Consider the following 8,902-nt stretch of genomic DNA (forward strand, 5'->3'; position numbering starts at 1 on the left):
AATACATTTCAGCCATCATGTACCCCTTCTGACTTCATATATTAGGGGACATTTGTTATAGCATCATTTAGCACCTTTATATACTTGATTCTCTGAGTCATGGCCTTGGGCAACCATTTCCCTTCATACTTGGCCCAATTACTAAAAAAAATTATTTTAAATTCCATACGTGACTTTGTCGTTCAAAAAACGTGTTCACACGTGGGTTCAACTATACCCAACCTGCTTATATGGTTTAAAATATGAAAACAATATAAAATCCTTATTTTTTGGGTGGGGTTTACAGGTTACATCGGAAGCCTACCTACAAGAGCCCATGGCCTAACTGTTTCCCAACTGAAAAAACTGTTGTAAGGTGATATAAATACACCTCATGGGGAAGGCCTAAGTTGAGAGAAAGATAGGATATTGACATTATATCTAATTTGTCTGTGATCAAGTCTGATTTATCCTTGTGCCTCCTACACTTCTAGCTATAGGAAACCCCTATTTCCTCATTGAGATGTCCATATCCTTTATATGGCATCCATGTGTATGCATTTGAAAGAGGATTGTTGAGGCTTGGGCTGGATGGATCCGGAGGAAGGCTTCGCTTGGAGCCATGGATGAATCAAGTTGTATTCTTCCAAATTATTTTGCAGTCATCAATAAAGAAGCTCTATATTGTTCGTTATGTTATGATCTTAATGCTTTAATTCATGTTTTAATCTAACTTAGGTATGATTTCATGTTTTATATTTATGTGCTTATATGATCTAACATCTATATCATGAACATGCTTTGAACTACTGCTAGTATATGTGCTTTTCTTGAATGAGTTGCAGGTTTTGAAGCATTGGAGGAAGTAGAGGGTTTGGACCCTATGGGAACGACCTCAAATGTAGGACCTTTGGGTAATATCTCTTCTTCCTACTTTAGTTGTTTAAGCATTAATACAACTTGTTTGGTTGATTCTTATTGGTGTATTCCCTTTGCTGTGTTGGGGTGCTCAACCCATTCCCGAGGGTGTATTATTCCCGTAACAAAAGTGAAAAAAAATACCTCTAGGCTCTAGCCTTCTCAATTCTGCTTCAAAAAACCAACTCCTCAATGCTGCTCCAATGGCTGCCCAAGAATTTCCTCACTGCTTCTCCAGTGATTGCCCAAGACTCCTCACTACTGCTCCAAAAACCACCTCCACAACTCTTCACAAAATCCTCACAAATTCTCACACAAATGCAATGAGATAGTTGTGACGACATGTGAGGGGGTTGGGTAGCTTTTATAGGCTTGGGAGAGGTAGATGGGCTTCAAGATTACCTAAAACCAAAATCTAATTGTGTTTGGGGTTTGAGTTTCCCTCCAAAAAGCGTCACTGGGAATATTTGGGCGTCTTTAACTAGTTCAGATGGTTTATTACGGACTCGACCGAGCTGATTGGTTTGTTACTGAAATGTCCGAGTTGGTGACCGGCTCGGCCATTTCAGTAATAAATAGGCCACTAGACCACTTTTTCTATCGAGTCGGACCGACCAGGGGTATGGCTCGGTCGGCTCGGCCAAATTCGAGTCGGCTTAACCGATTTTAAAAACATTGATTGTGACTTGTATTGAGTTTTGCGTAGTATGAATGGTGTTAGTCATGTTGATGTATTGAGGGCTATGTGCTGCTGTGTTGCTTAAGGACAAAAGCTATATATTGATGAGTGAGTTGTACCATTGATGACATAGAGTGTTTTTGTTATGAGTGGCTACTACGAGAATATTTATATGTTGATGACCATAGATTGTTGAGTTGACGCAATAATCAAGTGTTGTGTGCACCTGGGATGCCATTGTTATCAAATTATTGTTTGCAACAGAGATCTGAGATCATTGTGTGCATGAAGTGAGAAGATATCAGTGTCTTGTTTGTAGATATCAAATCCTAGATAAAGGATTAGTGATTTATATGATCGACACCTTGTTTTGCAAAGAATGTCATTTCTTGCAGGGATTAGAGGCTCGATTGATTTTGTGTGGTTGGGTCTTGTGAAAGATCCTTATACCTGATAAAGCCAGGTAGTCTCTCTCTCTCTCTCTCTCTCTCTCTCTCTCTCTCTATATATATATATATATATATATATAAGAACTATGTCTTAAATGAGGCTGTGTGCTATATGTTGGAGGCATAATGTTTGGTTTTTGCTGAAAGTGCTTTTGTTGATGTATTGCATGCTTGTTGTTGTTTCCATGTATATTGCTTTGTATATGATGCTGCTACATGTTATATGGTGAATTATTGTGATAGCTGATTGTTGTAAGTAGATAATTTGTCTAGAATGTATGCGTTGCGTAAATAAATACTACATATATGAATTGGAAAAGATGTATAATGTTGAAGTATGTTGCTAGGGTTTGCTGTTGAATGCACATGTTGAACATAAGCAGAGATTGATACAATGGATTTTACTTTATTAATTAATGATGTATGCAACTATATATTGAGGAAAAAATTGTATTGTATAGAGAGGTTTGTTGGTGGATGTATTTGTTGTTGATTTTTGTATGGACAAGTTTGATAAGCATAATGTTATATGTGGGTCTTGTCTGAAAATTGTGAAACATGGCCTACATGATTTAAGTTTTGTTGCAAGTGGATCTACTGTGAAAGATTCTAAAACGCGGTCCACAAGAAGTCGAGGGTTGGAACCCTCAATAAGTGAGTAGCGGCTTCTTTCTAGTAGCAGCTGGAGAAACAATAAGAGGTAGTAGCCTCTAATAGGTAGGAGCTTGTTCACTAGTAGAATTCTGCGCTAGTGTAAGATGTAAAATAAGATTTTCTTTATAATAATAAGAAGGCAAAGACAACAACAAAAATAGTTTTTCCCAGTTGGGTTTTCCACCTAATATTTGGTTTTCCTATGTGATGATGTGTATGCAGAATTATTTATCTGTTGCACTATTATGGTTCACATGCCTTTATGATTAAATGTTGCTAATGGTTTACTGCTTATGCTTAGATCTACTATCATAATGTGCTACTAGTTAAATGATGATTCAGTTAAAATTGCAAAGAAAAGTATAAACTTGGTAAAAATTGATTCAACACAAAAATTGATTCACCGCCCCCCAATGTTTCTTACATCATCAAATTTTCCATTTTTGTTACAAGATTCTTGTGTATCATCACCCTTGACAATTACGACTAAATCATTAGAGAAATTTTGAGGTCTAAAATGGGCCTAAAAAAAATGTGCAACCAAAAAACAACTTTATAAGAACCAATAGGATTGAAGATGATGGTGTCAACCATGGGGGATGATTCACCATTTTTGGAGTAAAAAACTAAAACGATTAAAAAATAATAAAATAAAAAAACAACTTTTTCAAATTGTATTTTCAACTTATTTCCCAATGGTTTTTCTCAAATTTCAAGAGGGAGCACTTGTTGGATGTATACTTTAATTCTTCATCCAAGGAGTACCCATGTTGCATACTTTTGATTAAATCCGCTACACGAAAAATAAAAAATACATGAAAAATGTGATTGCAATCACATTTTCTCATGTATTTCTCATTTTTCATGTAGCAAGGTCCATCAAAAGTATGCAAGATGGGTGCTACTTGAATGATGAATTAAATTCCGCACCCTACAAGTGTTCCCACTTGAAATTTGAGTAAAACTGTAGAGAGAGTTTAAAATACTAGTTGAAAAAGTAGTTTTTTCTTTTTTCGGCGTAAAATTTGAAGATGTAATCTAACCTTATTTTATTATTTGCATTACTATTTTATATTATTCTTTCGGAGACCCATTTTAGACCTCAAAATTTCTCTAATGATTATGATTGAGAATAAATCAATAAGAAAAAAAGACTTGATTAAATAAGGCATTAAAAGACAATTATATAAAATACTATTGTAATGATCAAATAGTAATGTTTGATTCTTGATTTGTTCACATGATGATCTTTACATCCAACATATAACTAAAGAACCATGTCTTTAGGTGAGGTAAATGTGTGAACTATGTAATCCCATAGCTTTTTGACCTTTCTTTTACAAAGACATGTTTTCTTCAACCCAAACTCAAATCTCTAACATCAATCCCTCACATCAATTCATTTTCATGTGAACTTTGAAACATTCCCCCCCTTCCAATCTAATTTTCAAACACTTTATAGTTCTTGAAACCTATGTAGGAATCATTTGATTCATTCGTAAAATGCCAAAAAATAGGTATTATTTTATAATTCTCTTTGATTTCTTGGATATTTGAGAGAATTATCAGTGACCATATATGACATATTGACATCAATTAGAAAAATGTAGGTGCAAAATTTTGCATTTGAATTGAGTAAAAAAAAAAATTTCATCACATCATATTCCATCCATACATAAACACAATTAGTCACCTAAGCAATAATAAGTTCATAAAAGAGAGGTTAAAGAGATCTAATACCCATTAGTGTGCTTTGCAATGATGACATATAACAACGTTGATGACCAAAGTGCGACTGTCTTGTCACACTAATATCTTTTCACTTATATATATGTCCAAGTTGTTTGCTTCAGTCTTAGGAAATTTCTGCTCCTCTTCATCTTTCTCTATTCCTATTATTTCCTAGAGATTTCACTTACTTCTCACACATAGAATAGTGCACAATTGGATAAAACGAATTCTAGATATTTTTTAGACTTCATTCGCATTTTTATTGGAGACTTTCCAAGAAGTATACAAATCATAACCCGAAGATTTGAATTATTCACAAATCATATTTGTTGTAGTTCTTTCATCTTTGAAATATTTGCAATACTGTGCTAAAGTTTCCACATGAACATTATGGTGAATGATAATACTTGGGCAAACATATCCATCTTCATCATTATTATATTCTTCAGTACACTGTCCAATTTTGCTTCATCCCTATAATGCAATGTTCTAAAAACATTGGAGACACATGTTTTATTTTTTATTTTATTTTAAATGAAGCCATCTTGCTTGATGCTTTTACGTGGGCATGCAAACAAATTACTTTTATAAAGTTCAAATGAAACCCACCATTTCTTCCATAAATAATATTGTATCAATACAAAATTCATCTTGTCTTTCAAGCTATCCTTGCTTGAAACATCAAAACCTTCCATACGCTAATTTTGAAAGTTTTTCCGACTAATATGTTTGAAGTGTAAACAAGTTATAAAAAAACAAGAGAAGCTGCATTGCAGCAAGTCCCTGCCAAGTTACTTTTACAAGTTAAAATTATAAGAATATAAAGTTATTAAAGAGTTGCCCAGCAACAATTTACATTATAATTCTTTTAAGCATCAGTAGCATCAGCTGCAGTTTCTTGTGTGAAAGATCCACGAGCAGCTGCATATCCATACCGTGCGTTATACCAAACTTACCGCAACGAAAATGGTTACAAGGTGAAAATGACCTATATTTTCTTAACCAAATGCACAATACACATAGGGAAATACTTGACTACGGCAGGTATAGTAAGGAAAACGGTTAGAAGGTGAAAATGACATATATTTTCTTAACGAAATGCACAATACACATTGGGAAATACTTGAACGTGTGAAGGATGAGAAAATGGCGTGCCATTGTAAACTGTAGAAATGGCAATGGTCAAATAGAATTGGAATTATAGCTCAATCCCAGGCCAATAAAGACAATACATTACTCCTTAATCATCGGTTGTTAATTGAACATGGTGGAAGTTTAGGACTCGAGTTTTCGTGTTGACTGTGGAACCTCCAAATCATACCAATCAACAACAGAAATACCGAAAGAAATATTTGCATTACATTTTGAGTTTGCCAACGATTTGTTGGACAACAAAGGCGATTCCAATGGGCCAACACACAAAAGCCAACCGACTCACGTAACTTGTCAGCAGCACCTTGAGAGATCTCTCCCTTACCACGTGCATTGCATGCAAGCCATGTGCTTGGCAGCAGGGAGGTGATCTGTCACATAATATCATTCCAGTTGCCAGATGATTCTTGCCAACGCTAGATTAGGAAATAACCAGAGAAATTCAGTGTGCCTGCCACAAGAGAGTCCCTTCTTGACCAGCGATAGTAAATCTACCAGCGAATGGAGCTTTGTGTTATGAATTCAGGGGCTTTGTGTTATGAATTCAGGTCCATCAGACCATCCAGTGCAGAATTGGGGCACTCCATGCACCTTCGCCTCTGCTTAACGATTCTTGCCAGACGATTCTTGCCAACGCTAGATTGGAAAATAAGCAGAGAAATTCAGTGTGCCTGGCAACAGAGAGTGTATATGCATGGAGTAGTGATGGAAGAACGCTATATCGGTGTGAACATATGTATATGAAACCAAATGAAAGAAATGGAGAGCTGGGAAATCTCACGGTATTACTGCAGAGTCTTCAATCTGTGGATTGCACAGCAGACCAACCTTTTGAATCTATAGCCGATGATGTAGCTTCTTTGTTCTTGTAGTATTTTGTAGAGATTCAGAAGCTGATGAGATCAAATTTTGACATTTCAGAAATGAAACTCTGGTGGAAAAACGGTGATGGCTAGCATGAAATTATCCTTCTACTCTATCCAGAACAAATGAAGGCGCTACTTTCCTAGGAGATCCCTAAAGGATCTAATGTGGGCTTTACAAAGAAAAATAGGTAAGTTATATGTCAATTCAGAGTAAAATCATAGCTTAGTAGTGGATTTAATTTTACAGATGGTGTAACTATTTTCTGCTCATAAAAATCTTGAAGGATGCTAATAAAATTCATATAATCTCATACATCGGTCAACATCTTATGAATCGACAGAAAGCGTCAATATCTGGATATGAAACTGGTACAAGGGCTGCTGCGGCTGCTAATGATGCTGCCTATGCTACTGTTGCGTCTGGAACTGCTGGTAAAAACCCTAAAGAATAGGAATAGGAATTTCGAAGATAAAAAATATAAAACATTTGTTACAAGACATGGAGAATCCCAATATTAAATAAAGAAAGTATGGGTCAATAATCTTAACACAGTGGTCGTATGTCTTCATAATTAAACTGAGAGTGTAGGGTACAGCTAAAATAAACTCTTATAATGAATTAACTCCTACCCAGATACCAATTGGAATAACAGAGAAAGGAAGAGGGTTTTACCCTTCCAAGGGTATAGGCACAGCTGTAAGAACTGTAAGCAAATAATCAACACCAAAACCTTCAGTCTCTTGAATAAGAGAAGTCCATGCATTAAAATCTGCTGAGTTTGCCCTTACTATGCTCCATAACCTTTGTTCTTCAGTAGAGATGGCTGCCAAAAGAAAGTAAAAATATATCAGCTATAATATATAGAGATTCAAGAACGTCAGTCCTCTCTAATTTGACATTTATTATCTACAAGACAATATTACTTTGGGAACTACAGAGAGACTTGCAATGATAGCAATTTCAAGACTTGTTTAGTCATACACAGGACTGATACGTTCAAAAGGTCATCCACAGAGAATCGTGTAGGTTTTGAGCAAACAGAGAAGTTCCGACCTGAAGAGAAAAGAATCCACAGAGAATCGTGTAGGTTTTGAGCAAACAGAGAAGTTCCGACCTGAAAAGAAAAGAAGCTATTTAGTTCTTGAGGTCCTCATGAAGTCAAAAATCAGCCTTTATTGAACAACTTTCCCCCAGAAATCATACGTATAATCGTAGTCATAAAATGAAGCTTGCATAAGATACAGATTTCAGAAATTTAAAATCCAGATAAAAAAAAACAAGAATATACTTACTGGTATTACCTGAAGCAGTCATCTACGGTGACACGATTTCAATCTGTCCAAGGGAAAAAGCCCAAATGGAACCGAGTCAAAAATCTTGGACTATAACCGAAAACAATAATTCTATGCTTAGAGATTACAGAATCAAAGTAATAATACAGTGCTACAGAAAACTAGAGTGATAGCGGTACTAAGGTTTGATGGGTAAAAACCCTAAAGAATAGGAATAGGAATTTCGAAGATAAAAAATATAAAACATTTGTTACAAGACATGGAAAATCCAGGCCTACGAGGAAACCTGTAAAGTCGACCCAGATGTGAAGAACTTTGATGATGTGCTCCAAGCACGAACTGGGCGCACTATTCATGCTCTGGCAAATGGCGTTGAGGTACGCTGTGTGTCCATAGAAACCCAGGTCGTTAAGGTCTTATTGGAATACAAGGAGGACATATGGAACAACCGGGATTTGTTTGAACTGGTAGAAGAGTATTTCGAAAATAGTTTACAAACCCTGGATTTCTGCACTGTGCTGGAGAACTATCTCAGAAAGGCTAGGAACAACCAACTGTTTATTCAAAACGCCCTTCAGCAGATTCCACCGGAAGGACTGCCTTTGGAGGCCCAGTGCAAGAAAATGCAGGAAGAACTGTCGAACTTTAAGACTGCTGGTAGCCCGTTCTCTGAAGATTTCTTTAAGCATTTCGATTCTGTTTACAGAAGGCACACACACATGCTAGAGAAGCTTCAGCTGCAGAGGAAAAAGCTCGACAAGAAACTGAGGAACGTTAGGGCTTGGAGAAAGGTTTCTAATATCATATTTGTGGCGACCTTTGCTACGGTTCTGATATGCTCTGTGGTTGCAGCGGCCGTTATTTCCCCTCATGTTGCAGCTGCCATAGCTGCCGCGGTTCCAGCTGTTAATACCCTGCAACAACACGACAACACCTGTTAATACCATGCAACCATAGCATATACTTTATGAAATAACCAAACCTGTTTACCAAATAGCGAATTAATGCTAGCATTAACGCTAACGGTTGACGGTCAGGGATAACGAAAATGGCGATAATTACCAATTTAACCTATGTTCGGGCCTCTTCCGCCTCGGGAAGAGGCCAAATAAGATGGCGAAAGAGTGAGTGCTTTAGAAACTTAGGATATCCGCGCTCTAACCGCCGTATAACAGAGAAGC

General features: G+C 36.5%; 1 pseudogene; it reads left to right on the forward strand.

Annotated features, from left to right (window-relative positions):
- Positions 1-7,969: 7,969 nt before the first annotated feature.
- LOC149163926 (UPF0496 protein At4g34320 pseudogene) lies at positions 7,970-8,697 on the forward strand (annotated as a pseudogene).
- Positions 8,698-8,902: the final 205 nt, after the last annotated feature.

Source organism: Pinus tabuliformis, chromosome 5_1, assembly GCF_031772625.1.
Source record: "Pinus tabuliformis cultivar Carrire ecotype Pingquan chromosome 5_1, CPIR1, whole genome shotgun sequence".
Lineage (NCBI taxonomy): Eukaryota > Viridiplantae > Streptophyta > Pinopsida > Pinales > Pinaceae > Pinus > Pinus tabuliformis.